Here is a 21,050-nt window from a genome sequence, read left to right as displayed (position 1 = left end):
TATTTGATTATGAATAATGGTGTGAAGGACTTAAGCTTTGTAGAGTTTTGAAAATGTCCCTCTTCTGAAAATAGTACTTAAAAGCCCCTGCAGGAATGCAATTGGTAAAATTGGCTTTTTGGAATAAGCCTTTGGCTTTTTAATGCTTTCAGAGAAAAGATGACATGAGGAGCAATTTTCTTCTTATTTTTTCTTTTCCCATTCTGCTGTGGCCAGAGCAGAACTTCACCTATATAATGCACTGACATTTAATCGATAACCAATCACCCACACAGCAATCCTTTGATTTGTATTTGTTTAACGTGGGGGTGAGTTATTTCCAGATACTGATAATGAAGATCTGAGAGGAGAACCTTTTTTTTATTATTATTATTTCATTGTTTCATCTTTCTGGTAAAGTGAGTTGTTTGTGCTATAGATGTGTGGTTTGGGTGTTCATGAGGTCCTTCAGAGCTCTTTCGGGTGAATTGTCTTAATGTCAAAGTGCTGTATGTGTTAAGTTGTGTCTTCTGCTAACATGCCATATATTAAAATGCTTCCATTGAATCCGTATTTTCAAGCGTCTTCATTAAAATCCAGTAGAATGAAAAGTGTGTCCCTGATAAGATTTCATTTTTTTTTTTTGCATTTGGACTGATACAAATTGTTAGCATTGTTCCAAAAGAAGCAACAAAAATGCCTTTTGGATTATATTACTGATTTTTTTCCTTCTATTTGAAGAATTTGAATTGTGTTGCTTAAATCCATTAAATCTCACATACTCTATTGATATTGTACTTTCTGCTAGATGAATATGTGCATTCTATGCACTCCCTTGTATATTTATGTACATCAGTATAGCCAGGTTAAACTGACTAATGAAGATCATGACAAGCTACACTCACAGAAAGGAAGCTTTCCTGCTGTAATATTGTGTCTTTGGGACTTACAAATGCACAAGCAATACTACAAAGACAATGGTAAAAATGTACTCTGAGTTTTGTGATCAAAATTGTCCTAATTTTATCTGCCCTTTGTAGGTTAAATTCTAACTGCACCAAGTTTGCTAGGACTGTGCTCTTAGTATTGGAAATGCTTTAAAAGTGCACATCATTTTGTTGTTCTTCTTCATACAATGATAATACTGAGCCGATGTATCAACCTCAGATTCGCAGGATTAGAATCCCTGGAATATGCCAATAGTCTCAATGTGAGATCTCACACATGAATTTTAATTGTAGAATAATGAGTTCACATCAGCACTCAAGCGGAAACAGGATAGTTGTATGATGTTTGTGTTCAGAGGTGTAAGAAAATACAAATGTATTAACAATGTGTGCACCTGACCACTTAGGTCAGTCTTCATCTTGTCCTGTTCCTGTCCTGCAGAATTTAGCTTCAACCCAAATTAAACACACATGAACCTGTTAATCAAGGTCTTCAGGATTACCAGAAATACAGTGTATCTAAGCAGATGTGTTGTGCAAGTTGTAGCTAAACTCTGCGAGATGTTGCTTCTCCAGAAGCAGGATTGGACACACTTGGGAAATGTTCAGCATATACTAAATTTTCACATGTGTTTTTGCTGCTTAATATTTTTGTGGAAAATAACTAATAAGCTAACAAACTATTTGTCTATTTGTTTATTTTGTTTTAAACACTTTATTGCAACAGTTCAATTCAAGTTTACAGGCCACAATATGTTGACTATAAGTAATGTTGAAGCTATATGTCAGCTCAAGAGATATCAGTTGGGCAACGTTGGTTAATTTTGGCATCAATGGGTAACCAGGTGAGACCCAGGGCTCATGACTAATTTATTTATAGTGTTCAGATAGAAATTTGTTTGTCATTCTCAGTGGGAAAGTGTCCAAGAAATCCCAGGTAAAGGAAAAAAAAAAAAAAGTTCATTTCCATAATTTACTTTAAGCGCTCTAATTTTGTACATAAAATACTAAAATGTATTATTTAGTATTCTTAAGATAAATTTAAGATCATCTAAGTGTACTCAACTGTGCTATTTTGGGACACCATAAATACTATAATTGCACTTTTAACATACTAGCTCTGCATTAAAAAAAAAAAAAAAAAAAAAAATATATATATATATATATATATATATATATATATATATATATATAATATAATATATGGTCATCACTTGTAGTAGCCTGATTGATTGAAAATACACAGGCAGGTGTGGAGCAAGTTGAAAATAAACTTTACAGGTCAGAGGTTTTCCAGGAGCAGGGATGAAGTCATTATACATACTGTACCTTTACTTGTTTTAATACATTTGACACATCCTTGCTTAATAGCAAAATTATTTTCTTTTCTTTTCTTTTCTTTTTTTTAAGAGTAGTAAAAGTAATAAGGTCAGAGGTGTGGTATTCGACTCTGACCTGGGTCATGTCCTTTTCTCACAACCTCTATTTATCACTACATTTCTGCCCCACTCTTCTGCAAAGGCAAACAGCGCAACCAATTTTATATAAGTAATGTAAATCATGTTAAACAGCCAGTCTGCCACAAAAGCAACAGCCCACACATGATTACTTGGATGTTTCACTGGTTTCACTCGTTGTGGCCTGCAAGGCATTGGAGCACATCATGGGAGCATTTATCCTGCAAATAGTCACCATCACACAGACAATTTTGGCTATTATTGCTATAAGCCTGTTATTTCCAGGTTTTAGGGAGGCCATTATGAGAGGCAGCTGTATAATATGGTTAATAAATTTGTTGTGTTAGAGGGTGTAATTTTGCTCATAGACCACTTAGAGCTACATAATGGTCCGCTGTGATGCACACAGCTATATGGGCTGATGGCCACCACAGAAGGCACAAGACAAAAGGAACAACAGATTATAATATGATAAACAAATATCGGAACATTACACCAAATGTTTCCCAGTCACTAAATACCCTTTTACTTTTTAGTTATGAAAAAAAAAAAAAAAAAAAAAAACTATTTTCAAGCACAGGTTTTATGTCAGTATGGCCAAATGTCACTGGTTCACACTTTTCCTGATTCATTTTCAATTAGGTATGCACATATAATAACTTAGATGTCTGTATAAGACAAAAATCATCATATGACTTCAGAAGATTATAATACATGAGCCATATAGTCTACTTTGTTTATTCCTTTGTGTCACTTGACAGCTCCTAGACATAGAAATCGTACAGATCTTTCAAAATATATTTTCATAAAGGAAACCATTCATACCATTTTGAAATTACTTGAATGTGAGTAAATAATACCGGTGTAGACAAAAATATGCAATGGCAATTTCACTGACAAAAGCATCGCAACAAAACCCATATAACCAATATTGGCAGGTCATTTGGGAACACCCTTAAAAAAGAACCATCAATGCAGACAAGCCCATTGTGTCTAAAAGGCGGTAAAGATTACTTCATAATAATGAGCTCACTTAGCCTTTGTCTTGTGACAGTTTTCGGGTGCAGTGACAACATATTTGTAAAAGTACTAGAGCAATGAGGCTAGTCAGCATGAAATGGTGGAATAAAAGGCAATGGTGTGGAGAAAGAGATGATACACAGAACTGGAATCAGGAATGAAACGATGAGAGGGATGGGATTACATTTGCCGTAATGAGCACTCTGGCATTTTGACAAGTCAATAGCTCTTAGAGAAGTCACTTGTTTTGAATACCTTACAATACCCTTTTTTTCTACATCTTGACATTTTATCTGTGCAGTAATATTGGTTCAAGTATTTTATTGTTGACTTGTGAGCGATTTCCGTTCATTATCTAATATCTCAAAAGCTATTGGATATGTATTGTGTTTGACACTGCCGATCATAACATACTATTAGAGAGACTGGAAAACTGGCTCGGGCTTTCTGGGATGGTACTCAAATGGTTCAGGTCATACTTAGAAGGGAGAGGCTATTATGTGAGTATAGGAGAGCATAATTCTAAGTGGACGTCCATGACATGTGCAGTCCCACAAGGCTCAATTCTCACACCGCTCTTGTTTAGCCTGTATATGCTCCCACTGAATAAAATAATGAGAAAGAACCAAATTGACTAACACATATGCTGATGATACCCAGATTTACCTAGCCTTATCTCCAAATGACTACAGCCCCATTGACTCCCTCTGCCAATGCACTGATGAAATAAACAGTTTGATGTGCCAGAAATTGCTTCAGTTAAACAAGGAAAAAACTGAAGTCATTGCATTCGGAAACAAAGATGAAGTGTTCAAGGTGAATGCATACCTTGACTCTAGGGGTCAAACAACTAAAAATCTAGTCAGGAATCTTGGTGTGATTTTAGAGACAGACCTTAGTTTCAGTAGTCATGTCAAAGCAGTAACTAAATCAGCATACTATTATCAAAAAAAAAAAAAAAAAAAAAACATTAAAGGGGGGGTGAAATGCTCATTTTCACTCAATCTCCTGTTAATCTTGAGTACCTATAGAGTAGTACTGCATCCTTTATATCTCCAAAAAGTCTTTAGTTTTATTTTATTTATAAGAGAAAGATAGTCTGTATGTTTTTTTTGTTTTTTGTTTTTTTTTTTCGGAAAAACACGAGCGGCTGGAGGCGTGACGTGTGGGCGTAGCTAAAGAATCACGAGCGAGAGTAAGCTTTTGCGTTGAGAGCGTTTGGAAGCTGTGACATTACCGTGAGGACAAAACCAACCAAAACAAACCATGGCTAACAGTCAGATTCAGCGTATATTTATGATCTAGAATCAGATCCCGAGGCTGAAACTGAACGAGAGCAGCATCAGCAATCAGTCTCTATGTGGTATGTACTGAAACTGTATATATTTGCTTAGCGGTTTTGGAAAATGACTAAGTTCCACTTTATGTCGTCTTTTTTTTATTTAATTTTTTTTTCTTTAAAGCTGTACATGTGGAAAGTGCAGTTTGATGACAACATCGCATGTTGTTTACTTGATGTGCTTACCCATTGGGAACTGCATTATCCTTAAGAAATAAACGATGTGCAAATCCGGTGTCAAACTGGGCCTTGTTTGTAAAACAAGCATCTTCAAAATGCAGGGAACAAACAAAAACACTTGCACAACTCCGTTGATGCTCTGTAAAAATAAACTCCATCCACTGGTCCCTTAATGCTGTTTTTTTTTTTTTTTTTTTTTTTTTTTTTGGTAATCTGTGCAGGGTTGTCTTGCCCTGGCAACCAAAAATGCACTTCTTTTGTGGCATTTCGCTCTCGCTCTGATCAGTGAATGTCTCCGCTCTGCTATACAGGAGCGCGCGCTCTTCCGGCAGAAGTGCCTTAGGACCCATATAAGGAAATTCTGCTCCATCTAACGTCACACAGAGCCATACTCGAAAAAAACTTTCCGAAACTTGTGAAAAACCGGAAGGAGTATTTTTGGAACAAAAATAGCCCCCGTTAAAAAAAAATATATGTTTTGTTTCCAGTCAAGACTTGGAGAAACTTGTTCATGTCTTCATCACCAGCAGGGTGGACTATTGTAATGGGCTCCTCACTGGCCTTCCCAAAAAGACCATTAGACAGCTGCAGCTCATCCAGAACACTGCTGCCAGGATTCTGACTAGAACCAGAAAATCTGAGCATCACACCAGTCCTCAGGTCCTTACACTGGCTTCCAGTTACATTTAGGATTGATTAATAATTATACATTTAATAATGAATAAGTACTTTTATGGCCTAGGAGCTAAATACATTGCAGATATGCTCACTGAATATAAAAACAACAGACCACTCAGATCATTAGCATCGAGTCGGTAAGAAATACAATGGGTTCACACAAAATAAAGGGACTACACATCTATTAAGAAGTCCACAGTAGGAATCAGCTTTGAGAAGAGATCAGATGTGCTAAAACATTAGCCAAATTTAAATGCAGACTCAAAACTCATCTGTTTAGCTGTGCATTTATTTAATGAGCACTGTGAAATGTCTGAACTGATTACACTATATTTTATGCATAATCATTTTCTATTCTTAATTGTTTTAAATTAATTAAAACATTTTAAATAACATTTTAAATCATTTTCAAAAAAAAAAAAAAAATCCTTGTTTTATTTTTATTATTATTATTATTATTATTTTCTTTTATTTTACTTAAAGCACTTTGAATTATTATTGTGGATGAAAAGTGCTATTTAAATAAAATTGACTTAACTTGCCTTGGAATACATCTGCATCCTATCTATATAGTGTTCCTGTAGCACAATTGGTAGAACATTGCCTTATCAAGCGCAAGGTTGGGGGTTCGATTTCCCGGGAACACATGATAGGTAAAAATTGATAGCCTGAATGCACTGTAAGCCGTGTCTGCTAAATGCATAAATTTAATTTAATTTAATTTATATATATATATATATATATATATATATATATATATATATATATATATATATATATATATATATATATATATATATATATATATATATATATATAATTAAAATACAAAATCAAACAGTTTTGTACAAAACAAATAGTATGCAATAAACATTTTAAGCTGCAACATTATTGTCAAATGATTTCAGCCTAAAATTTGGCTTAAATGAAGTCTCAGTATGAGGTATCTAGCTATCATGCTGAATAATTATGTATTCATTTTTAATATTAGTCTAGACAATTCAACTCACAGTTTAACATTAAAATGTTACTAAGCTAAGAACTTTTTATGCATTTATTTTTTTTATTTTTATATATTTTTTGGATTATATTAATAATTAATTTTTTTCTCTATTGAAAAACTTATGTATACTTACTGTATAATCACATATAATCACACTGTCATCTTTGATGTATTATTATTATTATTATTATTATTATTATTATAGCATTTTTCGTAGAGTTAGCTTACATTGAATATTTTAGGAGCCAGATTAATCATGCCTTTCAGAACAACCTCTGTATCGGGAGGATGCCTATGATGCCTGAAAAAGCCAAGCAACTTCAAGTGACAGAAACATTGTTGACAAAAATGCTGAAGTGTTTCACATAGAACTTTTAACAATTAAAAAAGAGAAATCATTTTACATTCATGCCAATGAAAACTGCATTCAAATATATATATATATATATATATATATATATATATATATATATATATATATATATATATATATATATATATATATATATATATATATATATATATATATATATATATATATATATAATATTGGCTAAATAATGTTATCGATTCAGTACCTCAGCATGAGTCAAATAAAGTAAATAAGATGGATAGATAGATAGATAGATAGATTCAACATATTCACAATTAAAGAACACAGAACGAAATATATCAGGTCAAAGACAAAAGATAGATAGATAGATAGATAGATAGATAGATAGATAGATAGATAGATAGATAGATAGATAGATAGATAGATAGATAGATAGATAGATAGATAGATAGATAGATAGATAGATAGATAGATAGATAGATATTTAATAAATAAATAAATACAAACATGAATCAATCAAGCAATCATTGTCCAGCATTCACCTCCAAATAGGACTTATTTTTGTCTTTGACCTGATATATTTCGTTCTGTGTTCTTTAATTGTGAATATGTTGAATTCAAGAGCAGTTTATTTCCCCTCTGGTTTAGCCACTTCTTGTCCTCTTCAGTTTGGACATGAAAGCCTCACATCTGAAAATGGAGCCATGCTACCGAGTGTCCCAATGATTGGGAGGAAGGGTGATTTTTTCATGTGTCCAGTGAGGCAAAGAAAATCCAATCCACCACAATCTACATTTTCATCAAATGGATGTTAAACTGGGTTTATAGGCAATATAGGACAGTGGTCTCAAAGGCTATAGATGAAAATGTGAATGTTTTTATGTAGTTGGTATAAATAGTCTCATTATGTGTTGTCAGGAGTGGGAAGATGATATTGATTTACAGAAGCAATGGACTGCCTTTCTCTGCACTCACCATGAATGCAGTGTTGAAGACACATTGAGAGCTGATATTGACATTTGCGACTCTGGGATTTCTCAGTGTGAAAATGCCATTTATTTTTTAAGATTTATTGAAATGTCTCCCTTATATCAATCACTGTTGATTTTATAGCAATCAAAGTATCTATCTTATGACATACAGTATAAAGAGACATCTTTTCATTCATTCTTTCTTTCTTTCTTTCTTTCTTTCTTTCTTTCTTTCTTTCTTGCACTTTTGAGAGTAGAGCAGTAGAAATAATCAGTTAATGATAGATGGTAACACGATTTTACTATCTTTAAGCTACTATCTGTCATTTCACATTAAGGTGTAGTATTTTGCTTAATTGCATTTAGATTGTGTGTTTGCAAGGGCATTCTTTTTGTATCACTACGTGTTAAGAATTAGGTGGAATGTGGGTATTTTTATTCTGCAAAATAAAATAAAGAAAATAAATATAGGACCTACCACAGTTAAACCACAGATTTATCTACAATCACACATACATACTTGGCAACCCAATTAAAAGTGACTTCTGTTAACAGTTTATAAAGCTTTAAAAATAAATCTGAAACAATAGCTTAAATCTCAGAAGAGCTTGATTAGATGTTTTTTTTTTTTTTTTTATTAAACCAAGTTTGGCAAATCTGTGTACATTTTAAAACATTCCTGTAACATTTTGAAGTAGATTGTTCAGAGTTTAAGAGTCTTTATTTATTATTTATTTATTTTCTCAGGGGAGAGTTGGAGGAATGTAAGATTTAAATTAGTTATTCTGTCATAATTTACTCACACTTATGTTGCTCCAAACCAGTGTGAAATTCTGCCTTCTACTAAACACAAGGGGAAATACTTTGAAGAAATAAATAGCTTCTGGTAACAATTGGCTTCGATAGTATTTTTTCTAATGTATTTCTATGGAAGTCAATGGCTACCAGCAGTGTTTTAAGCAAACGTAAAATAATAATAATAATAATAATAATAATAATAATAATAATAATTATTATTATTATTATTATTATTATTATTATTATTATTATTATTATTATTATTATTAAGTAATGCAAAAATTAATAAGTAATGGAATTAGTTACTTTTTTATATGGCAAAACAATATTGTCATGTTTTACTGTTAATACTAACCTTCTCCACCACTGCCTACCAACAGCTGTTTGGGCTGTTTTGTGTTGGTTCTTAATCTGTTCCTTAAGAAAATGTATTCTAGAAAAAAAAAAAAGGAAGGGAAAGAAAAGTGGGAAAACCATTGCTTCTTTTATATAGCAGGTTATGTTGGCAACATTTACACATGCTACTTGTACTTAATATTATAATAACAATAAATTATGCAAGTGGCCCTAAGACAGATCCCAATCCTTACCCTAGCCATATAGTAAGTACATGTAGTTAATTAATATTACTCAGTACTTACATGTATAATTACACAGTAATAAGGACACACACATATGGACAAAGGACTCATATATCAGAATGCTGTACATAGACTTCAGTTCAGCATTCAACACAATCATCCCTCAACAGCTCTTTTACAAACTGGTCCAGCTGGGGCCTCTTCATTAAGTTTGCGGATGACACGACTGTGGTGGGTCTCATTGGCAACAAAGATGAGACAAACTAAAGGAGCGAGATGACCCACCTGGCCGGGTGGTGCAGTGACAACTCTCAAGAGACAATCTCTCTCTGAAAGTGGAGAAGACCAAGGAGATTGTTGTAGACTTCAGGATGGGCACACACTCAGCACGTTCCTCTGACCATCAACGGTTCGACTGTGGAGAGAATGAGCAGCACCAAGTTCCTGGGTGTGCACATCACAGAGGACCTCTCCTGGACTGAAAACACAGCAGCACTGGCCAAGAAATCACGACAGCGTCTCTACTTCCTCCGCAAACTGAAGAGAGCCAGAGCCCCACCCCCCATCATGTACACCTTCTACTGAGGCACCATCGAGAGCATTCTGTCGAGCTGCATCACTGTGTGGTATGGAACCTGCAACGTGTCCTGCTGAAAGACTCCGCAATGCATAGTGAGAGCAGCTGAGAAGATCATTGGTGTCTCTCTCTCCTCCCTGCAGGATATTTATGGAACCTGTCTCACCCGCAAAGCCCTCTGCATCACACGTGATCCCTGTCACACAGCTTCTTTAGTCTGCTGCCATCAGGGAGGAGACTGCAGAGTCCCCAGGCCAGGACCAGCAGACTGAAGGACAGCTTCATCCATCAGGCTGTCAGGAAGCTGAACTCGCTCCCGATCTTGCCCCCCCTCCCCTCTTCTGCCCCAGGCACCACTGAACCCCCCCACCCCACCCCAGATCCCACATCCCCAGGTCCTTTCACCCCCCAAGATAGACGATGACATGCACCAGTCACTTTGTGCAGCATTGGTCTGCTCACTACCTCAATCAGCCAGTCAGCGTGGAACTGATGTCTCTCCACTACCTCATCAGTCTGTTAAATAAAATAACTGCTCTTGAGCCCTTTGTCACTTTAATCAGACTAAATAAGTTTTTTTTTTTTTTTTGCACTAAAAATCTTTTAGCTGCACTGTTTGTTCACTTCACTGATTTGCGCTGCTTTATTTAACTTTATTCTTAATTTTATTATATGTCTTTTTTACATTCCTTTATTGTATAGTTGTATCTACATTTTACATGTGATCTAGATTTTTAGGCTCTACTCTCAATGTTATCTGTATGCACCGGGGGTCTGAAAGTAACGCAATTTTGATTGTATGTATGTACTGTACATGTGGAAGAAATGACAAGAAAGCAGACTTTACTTGACTTGACTTAAACTAAATTTAACCATTATTTTTGTACATTTACCTGTTACACTCCCTAACTGTTAAAGGGATTCTTCACCCCAAAATGAAAATATTGTCATGAATCACTTAGTACTGGGGTATGTGATTAATGACAACATTTTCCGTTTGGGGTGGAGTACCCCTTTAAGACTTAAAGACTTGGTGTTACAGATTATACAACATCTCAGTTTGAATTTCACTCAATGCTGTTTATCTTAAATACATCTATGTATGTGGGACACTGTAACCAATTGTCACACAGCATGTATACAGTCACATTAGCACATCTCGCAGGAAGTGCAGCTGCAGTTTTGGGGAGGCTAAAGCAGTATGCCAGCCGTCAACAGACTGTGTAAAATGGAAGTGAACGCTCAGAGTGACCAATATGAATCAGCCTGTGGAGAAATGTTCCTTGCCACCCCCAAGCTCACACCCACTCAGCTGTCCTCTTCTCTGTATTTGCAATGGAGGATGTGCACAATTTACTCTTTTCCTTCCTGTACACATTGTTTTGATGAGCCAGCTAACAGCCCAGGGGTGCGACTGACACGCTGGTTGCCAGCCTGCGTCTTCCAACCCCTCCGCTTCATCTCAGAGAACTAGAGATGGGAAATAAAGAAAGCTTCTGAGAAACTCACCTCGCTTCGGCAAACATGAGGAAGGCATGTAATGTGAAACTGCTGTGCAGGTAACCTTATGGATCATCTCTCCCTTGGTTTCACTGAGTGAATGCGTGGTGTGTGTAATCTTTCTGTCTTTTCGTGTTTGTTTTTGTGAGTTTTGCGCCGTAAGAATAAGCACAATGCTCCCAGACCTAATCATGAACTCATAACTATAATATTTATCTATGCATGGGGACCAGCTACAGGGAACAACAGTATACACTGCATACAATTACTACTGATCCTGAAAGATTAATGTTTAATTTAGATCTGTCCATCATGCAGCTATATTGTGAAACCTGACCATGTAACCATGATCGTGATATACAAGTCTCACAAAATCATGTCCAGGGCACATGCCACAAAAGATAAAATAATTATATTCTGTAGAAGCATAGCATTATATTCACTATATAACACTTATTTTAGGTCCATAACGATTTTAGGCATTTCATAATTTTAATTATTTCTCTCTCTTTTTTACTTATTTTAAAGTCAAAGGAGAGTTGAAGTAATTATGTTTTTGGGAACAGCAATGGGAATATTTCAGTGAAGGCCAGCACAAGGTCAGAGAGAGTCGGATTGTTATGTAGTATCAGGAGACAAAACAGCACATTAGAAAAAGTGTTTTTCTTGTAAGAGGTTTTTTTTTTTTTTTTTCACATTTAACATAATTTATACTCTTGAAATGAAGCATCCAAAGTGAATGCTGAATTAAAGAATGTGTATCTTTAAAATCCCATTTAAATTGTGCACTAAAAAAAAAATATATATATATATATATATAAATTCACAAAAAAAAAGAAAAAAAAAAGGAAAAAAAGTGTAAAATTAAGGCATGTTTTAAGAATGTACTATTTCTACATTTTAAGAATATTGAAGCAAATTCTTAACATTGAGCATGGTAAGAATTTCAGACATTTAAGGTCACTTAGAACAGCGGGTGATATTTGGAACATTCTCAAATCATACAGGATGACATGGATTGTAAGGTTTTGTTGAGGGAATGACAATGTAAGCAATGACCTAATTATGCCATGTCTGGTTGATTTACCAACATTGTGCTTTTAGCTGTTTAGACCGAAACTGTTAAGGTGGAACACGTTAATGGATAACAGAACATGGTTTTGAAAATAAGACCATGGATTTTCATTTTGCTGCATTCAAATTCACACAGATACCAGAAATCAGATCTGTGACATAGAGTCTCTTTAAACATGAACCGATAAATCATGGGCAAAAATGCATCAAGCGTTTCACAGTAACAGTCCCAGATCTACCCATTTGTATTCAAATAGCAAAAGCTTATCAAACATAAGCCACCTGCCAAGCCTGATACACAAAACCCCAGCCAACGGTTTGAGTCATTGTGTGCCGGCTATACGATTTCAAATGAAGCGGATGCATCTCTACTAAGGGTGAGCCCATCTAGTGCTACTTAACAAAGCCATCTATACCGTTAATGCCCATAACCACTAAATTGGATTCTTAAGGTGTCATATAAAAAAATCCAATTTCAGTTTATAATGGAAAATCTCTGATTCTGGTGTCTGATGTTAAATCTTCACCGTATTTATGTTCTGACATTCATCTCTGGGTTGTCGTCATTAAACTTCTCCCCGCGTCTCATCCATTGTCCCCATTTCCAGTGTACAAGGTAATAGTTCCCTATCTGTGGTCTGTCTCCAGAGAGTGTTTAGCCAAAGCCAGGAGGCTGCGGTGAATAGGGATGTTCTTTAATCTTTCACTCATAATGGGTTCTTCAAACATTATCACACCTCTCCTCACTTAAATTACTGTGATTGATCCACCTCGGGTATCAGGGGTACTTTAAAGTCTCTGCTTTGCAATCACCTGACCTTGTCACCTGCGCTGAAAAACAAGCCATTTAAAAGCCCTTCATTCTGATGCAGTGCAGCAGGGTTGTTATACCTTTATCAACACATGTTCTCATGTGGAATGAAGTGCTAGAAGCATCGCATCCTGACAGGTGATATTAGCAAGACGTCCACACCCAATCAAAGACTTCCTCAAGGAGAAATTTTCTGTGAAGAAGATGGGTTGGGAAATCAGAATATTTGGCTATGTCTAATTCCACTCTCTTATTCACTACAACAATAATTTGGGCTCCAGTTCTCCACTGGTTTTGCACCACAACATGATATTTTACTTTAGAAATCAAGTGGTGACACAACATAATATCAAACTTGAGATAAAATTGGTATATTTTTATTTTGTTCTTATTACACGCTTCTGATTTTTCACAAAGTTGAAGGATATAACCTCACAATCGCAATAAAATAAATCCAGAACTCCAAGAAATGAAGTATAAGTTGTGAAAACTCACAATTATTAATTTTCTCTGAAATGTGACAAATAAATCACAACTGTGAGTCATAAACTCAGAATTGCAGGAAATAAACTAACAATTCAGATAAATTAAGTCAGATTTGCAAAAAATACATTTGTCATTCAGACTTTTTTCTTGTAATTCCAATTGTGCAATTGCAATTATGACATTTTTCACGATTGTGAAATATGAGCTAAAAGTCGCAGACTTATTCTCAAAAAAAAAGAAAAAACAAAGAAGAAATTTTCTTAGAATTAAGGCATTTTATCAATTTATTTTTATTTATTTTTTACTTTGTATTTTGATCACGGTTTTTGATAATGAATGACACACAATCCATCCATGTTGCCCTCTGTCAAATGATTTGTATGACCATGCAAATCATGAGCAAAAACACTCACATCTCTCATTAAAGTACAACAAATTGCCACCCTTGCACACAGACTTGGTTAATCCAGGAGTGAAAGCCTAAACAAAGACCTGGTGTATGTGTGGCTAAAAGAGAAACCTTTGCTCTCAGTATTTGCCCCCATCTAAGCCCCTTTAATACCTACCTGAAGCGGGTTCAGAAGACCATGATGGAATACACACTTTCTAAAGGAATCCAAATGTTTTTGTGAAGATACTGCACCCAGACAGGGTCCATTTTGACTCAGTTCTGTGGACAGGAAATTAAGCCTTTGATGCATGATTTACTGAATCTCAGCAGGATTAGAAATATATGTATGTTTCTTTTTTTTAATCCTTTTCTTTTTTCTTTTTCTTTTTTTACTTTAAAGCAATAATTTCCAGATTCTGTGTGTGTGAAAGAGAATGTAACACATATGTCTAGTGCAGTAAATGAGTGCAGTTGATATTCCAATCCTTTGTGCATAAAAACTTTAATTTACATTTACATTTAATCATTTAGCAGACGCTTTTATCCAAAGCGACTTACAAATGAGAACAATAGAAGCAGTCAGGTCAACAAGAGAACAACAACAGTATACAAGTGCCATGACAAGTCTCAGTTAGTCTAGTATAGAACGCATCGCCAAGTATATATATATATATATATATATATATATATATATATATAACTGAGTACCACATAAGATTTAACCAGTGAGTTTAGGTAAGTTGGTGCCGTGCCAGTGGTCGTCTTGTAGGCAAGCATCAGTACCTTGAATTTGATGCGAGCGGCTACTGGTAGCCAGTGTAACCTGATGAGGAGAGGAGTAACATGAGCTTTTTTTGGCTCATTGAAAACAACCCTCGCTGCTGCATTCTGGATCATTTGCAGAGGCTTGACAGTACATGCAGGAAGGCCCGCCAGGAGAGCATTAAAATAGTGCAGTCTGGAGAGAACAAGAGCTTAGACAAGAAGTTGGGTTGCTTGCTCTGACAGGAAGGGTCTAATCTTCCTAATGTTGTATAAGGCAAACCTGCAAGACGGGGTCGTTGTAGCAATGTGTTCAGTGAAGCTTAATTGATGATCCATCACAACTCCTAGGTTTCTGGCTGTCCTCGAAGGAGTTATGGTTGACGAGCCCCGCTGTATAGAGAAGTTGTGATGAAGCAATTAGCTGGAATCACCAGGAGTTCAGTCTTTGTAAGGTTAAGCTGAAGGTGATGGTCATTCATCCAAGTAGAAATTTCACTCAGACAGGCTGAAATGCGAGCAGCTACCATCGTGTCATCTGGCTGGAATGAGAGTTGGGTGTCATCAGCGTAGCAGTGATAAGAAAAGCCATGCTTCTGAATGACAGATCCTACAGATGCCATGTAGATGGAGAAGAGAAGTGGTCCAAGTACTGAGCCTTGAGGAACCCCAGTAGCAAGGTGGTGTGACTTTGAAACATCACCCCTCCAAGACAAACTGAAGGATATGTCAGAGAGGTAGGACTTAATCCACAGGAGAACAGTTCCAGAGATGCCCATCTTTCTGAGGGTGGACAGGAGAATCTGGTGATTAACAGTGTCAAAAGCAGCAGACAGGTCCAGTAAGATGAGTACCGAGGATTTTGAAGCTGCTCTTGCTAGTCGCAGGGCTTCAGTAACCGAGAGCAGAGCAGTCTCAGTTGAGTGGCCACTTTTGAAGCCAGGAGTTTTTCTGTTCAAGGAACATAGAAAGCTGGTTGAACACAGCTCGCTCGAGTGTCTTTGCAATGAATGGAAGAAGGGATACCGGTCTGTTACACTGTTAGTGTCCAGAGCAGAAAACTGAGAGAGTGGAGGAAGTGAGGATGAAACCACAGCAGATAGGCGAGATGGAGAGAGTGAGCGTAGGTTCCGTAGAAAGGTGACCTGCGTTGGAGTGTGTGCCACTTCAGGAGTAAGTGCTAGGTTAACAGTAATGAGGAAGTGGTCAGAGGTGTGCAGTGGACCAACTGAAGAGGTGTCCACAGAGCAACAGCGCGTGCAGATGAAGTCCAGTTGGTTGCCTGATTTGTGAGTCGCTGTAGTAGACACTAGCTTGAAATCAAATGAGGTGAGCAGAGTTTTGAAGTCAGCAGCCTGGGGTTTATCTAGGTGAATGTTGAAGTCACCAAGCAGTACCAGAGGAGTACCATCTTCAGGAAAGTTTGATAACAGCACATCCAACTCCTCCAAGAAGTTTCCCAGTTGACCTGGGGGACGATAAATGACCACAAAGTGGATTTTAACAGGGTGGGTTACAGTAATGGCATGTGATTCAAATGAACCAGTACCTGTAGGTGATGGCTGAAGATCAAATTTCCATTCTTTGGATATAAGGAAACCCGTACCTCCACCTCTCCCAGTGGTACGAGGAGTGTGGGAACAATTGAAATTAGTGGAGAGGGCTGCAGGGGTGGCAGTATCTTCAGGTTTGATCCAAGTCTCTGTCAGTGCCATGAGGTTGAGACCGGAATGAGTAGCAATAGAAGAAATTAAGTCTGCTTTGTTAACTGCAGACTGGCAGTTCCAGAGACCAACTGGAATAGAGAGCGTAGTAGTAGAGGTCAGAGGGACATGGCGTAGGTTAGTAGTGAAAGTCTAGGTACTCAGTATCATAATATAATATGTATTCTACTATTCCCCAGTTCAAATATTTGAATTCGGTAAGATTTTCTTAAAATTTCATTGTATTAAATATATTGCATTAGCATTCATTTTCAGTAATTATCAAAGCATTTTAATACTAAAATAACCTTCTGAACCTAGGACAGTTTAGAAGTCCTCTTCTGAGTACTTCTGAATCCCTAAGAGAAACTCATTAATGAGCCGAAGCATTATTATGAGACTGATTAGGAGAAGCTGAATCGAATAGAAACTGCATACAATTAGCCATAGACGTAATACATTATGTATGTTATATGCAGTGTTGTGTTTACTCCAAAAATTTAATTTATTACTTCTTACAAGTAATTAAAATATTACTTTATTTACTACTTTATGACAACAACAATTAGTTGCACTATTCTATTACCTAATACAACTTCACACCCCACAGTAGTTTATTGCATATCATCTCCATAAAATTATTTCTAAAATGTTACTAACAATATATTTCTGCCACATCATGACCAAAATGTGCATTGGATCGCAGTCAGAAGTTTATTTATTTTTTATTTTTTAGTTTATTTAAAAGGGTCATATGATGCTATTTAAATTTAGGAGTGTTACAAGTTCTTGGTACATAAAGAATATCTGTAAAGTTGCAAAGACTAAAGTCTCAAATCCAAAGAGATATTCTTTATAAAAGTTAAGTCAACCCCCAATACACCCCCCCCCCCCCACCCAAAACGGCTTATCACTATATGGGAAGATTTGAATAATGCTGCCCAAATGTACACGCAAAGAAAGAACCAGTTGACCAAATTGAACTGAATCATTGAAAAGGTTCACGTCTCCAGTACGCACTAATCAACAAATTACTTAAGTTATTCAGTTTATAAACGTGCCTTACACTCCCTCTCACATGAAATAAACCAATATCCCGAGTTATTCAGTTACAGTACATTGACTGAACTGCTAAAAGAGAACCAATAATGGTATGTGCACGAGCAGAGTAGCTGGACTGAGTATCGTGTTGGTGGCCTGGGAGAAGGCATATGTTAAGGGGTGTAAAATTTCTGTAACGTGCTTGAGGCATTCGGCCAATCACAATGCAATTGTAAAAAAGTACACTTTTTTATAGATGCTAACTGAAATCTTAGTAAATAGTTACAATAATAGTTACTGCAAAAAAATTATATTATTACCTTAACTAGTTTAAGGGCCCTATTTTAACGATCTGAAACGCAAGTGTCAAAGCGCGAAGCGCAAGTAACTTTGTGGGCGGGTCTCGGCGCTGTTGCTATTTTCCCGGCGGGATAAATGGCTCTTGCGCCCGGCGCAAATCTAAAATGGGTTGGTCTGAAGTAGCTTCATTATTCATAGGTGTGGTTTGGGCGTAACGTGAAATAAACCAATCAGAACTTCATCCAACATTCCCTTTAAAAGCAGGTGCGCAAGTTCCATTATGGATTGCTATTATTATGGCGTATTTACCAGGCGCACGCCAGGAGCGGTTCACAGCCGAGGAGACTGATGTTCTTGTAAGAGCAGTGAAAGACAGAGAAGTTGTGTTGTATGGGGATGGGAGAAACCCACCCAAAATAGCGTCGGTTAAACAGGCGAGGGAGGAAATAGCCACAATTTGTCAGATGTCCTTATATACACATGTCTTGCCACTATTTGGCCAACAGGTCTGATCCTTAATTAGCCTATTAAAATTAGCCTGAATAATTTGTAAGCTAGATTTATGCCTATTTTTTCACATCTTCGTGGCACACCACAATGATTTCCGTCATCTCACGTGTTAATATTTTTTAGTGTAACAATTTATGATTTGCAACTGTTGCATCTGTGTAGATTACATGAGCAAAGTGTATGCGCGTTGTGCACGCTATACATTATGGTCAACCATGCGCCCTTAAAATAGCATAATGAACAACGCGCAACGCGCCACTGACTTTAGACTAGTTTTTTTCTGGTCAGTGGCGCAATTGTTTAATGGAACAGCAAAATAGCACCAGGGATTGTTTGCGCCGGAACACGCCTCCTTTTTTGCGCTGAACCGCCCAGGGAGCGCAAGTTCATTCACTAGTTTAGCGACGTGCTTCTGTGGAGGGAAAAGCGCGCTTTGCGCGGGTGCAAAATAGGAATGACACATGCGTCTGTGTACAAAGTCAATTGCGCTGGGTGCAAGATAGGGCCCTAAGCCCTTGAATACAAGATTTTGTGAAATTTGCTCAAGTTGTCCACATAGATAATCCACCAGGCAGGTATTTGGTGGAACAGAACTTATTTTTCTTTAATTCTCAATAAGGGAGAGGCCATGGTTAAAACTGTAACTCTCTGATAGAAAGACATAAAATATGGAGGGGTCATTAACAGTGTTCATAACCCCACTGAGGTTCTGTCCTTAGCAATTTGTATTGTGTCTGGGTTTAGGGTTATCCAGTATTCAGTATCTGCTCGTCTCCCTAGCTAAGTCACTGCTGAAGTCTCTCTGTTCCATTTTATGTGGTGGTGGTTGATTGTCCCTAACAGCCTGCAGCTGAGGTTCCCTGTTAGAGGGGAAGAGGTGAACACTTGTGTTGGAGCTATCCCTTGTCCTGAACACTCTTACTGGGTGGCACAGCTCTTGTTGCTTACTCTGATGGGGCTCTCCATGCTGCTTGAAGGTGTTCAGTCTGCTTTGGGGGGGACCATATGTCTTTCTGTCCACCATACTAGTAACTAGCAACTTGTTACTACCCAACACTGGTTATATGCTACATAATACTTGATAATGTTACACACATATACTTGTTGTGCTTTAATAATAAAACTAAACCTGAATAAAAATAAATAGATGGATAGATCAAATAAATGGAAATAGATACAATAAATGGTCTGGATACATACTGGATCCTGGTGACTGCAGTGACCCTCTGATCTGGATACAGACTGGATCTGGTGGCTACGGTGACCTCAGAATAAGAGAGAAACAGACTAATATTAGCATAGCTGAAACACTTTACTGCATGTTATAATTGCATAATGCAATATTTTTTTCAAATATAGTCTCAATTTTTACAAAATGGTGTGCAGTGTAAGTCTATATATATATATAATATTTATATGGTTTGTAGTTAGTTTGTGTGCAGAACATAGCCCTAGACAGTTGAGGGCAGTCACAGAGAATTAAGGTTAAGTGTCAAAGCTTATTGTCCATGGTGGTGTGGATGTAATACCACATCAAGAATGGTTAAACAGATATGTCTGCTGCAGCGGACACCATGTATTAAAAGGTTACTAAGGCGTGCTGTGAAAAAAGAGAATATGATAAGGATAACAATCACAATAACAACATATCCTATTTCCATAAAGCAATATAACTTCCTCAACTGCTATTTATTGGTATTGTTTTTTTGTTTTTGTTTTTTTTGAACCCCCTGCAAAAATGTTAGCACATGGAATAGGCTACATGCTTTTATCTTTAGTCACATGCATGAAACATAGCCCCCTCACTTTGGTTTGTCAGTTAAGATATGTTAACAGTTACGGTAATGAAGATAAATGGGTTAGCACAGCCTTGCACAGTGCTGTTGTAAGTGATTAACAACAATAGAGATGACGTGTAAGAGCTGCCAACCCAGAGACTTGTATGCTGACAATCCCCTGAAGCACTGCTCATCATGCTGTTGACATAAGCACACGTTTGCCCATCAGTGTCTCAAGGCACATGCCACTTTAGAGGATGGTGGATGTAATCTGAATTGAACTGTAAAACAACGAGAGCATTTTGTTGTTGTTATTATTATTAATTAAAAGACTGATATCATAGCTGAAATAGGGGAGTTGTTACTAGATTTTGTTAGCAGTATAGGGGAGTCATGCTTCATAGCAATAATCTTTAGTAAAGATTCCAAGTCACAGCTTATTTCAGATTGTTGACATAGTTCAAAGTAAAACCTGCAAGGTGCTTTGAGTTTGGATTATAAAGCACACCAAATCACGTTCCTTTCATATTTCAGACATTTTTGTTGTTGTTGTTGTTGAAGTAAAGATTTAGCATTTCACCAGCCTTGTAATGATATTCAGCTTTCTGCAAAAGTAAAACCTTGCAGGCTTAATGTTGAGCTACAGTATTCTGCTTGAAAATAATTAAAATGGGACAAAAATGCTTGCATGGAAAATAAAATCGTATTCAGTGTAATAGCTGGCATTCAGGTCATTTTTATCCACGTGGTAGTGACACTTATTTCCAAGTATTTTCAAATGTGCTGTTCCTGATATTGTCACAATTAGCTTAAGGTGGGGAGTAAGGACT

The sequence above is a fragment of the Carassius auratus genome, chromosome 19 (assembly GCF_003368295.1).
Source record: "Carassius auratus strain Wakin chromosome 19, ASM336829v1, whole genome shotgun sequence".
NCBI classification, from domain to species: Eukaryota; Metazoa; Chordata; class Actinopteri; order Cypriniformes; family Cyprinidae; genus Carassius; species Carassius auratus.
This window is presented reverse-complemented; position numbering follows the sequence as displayed.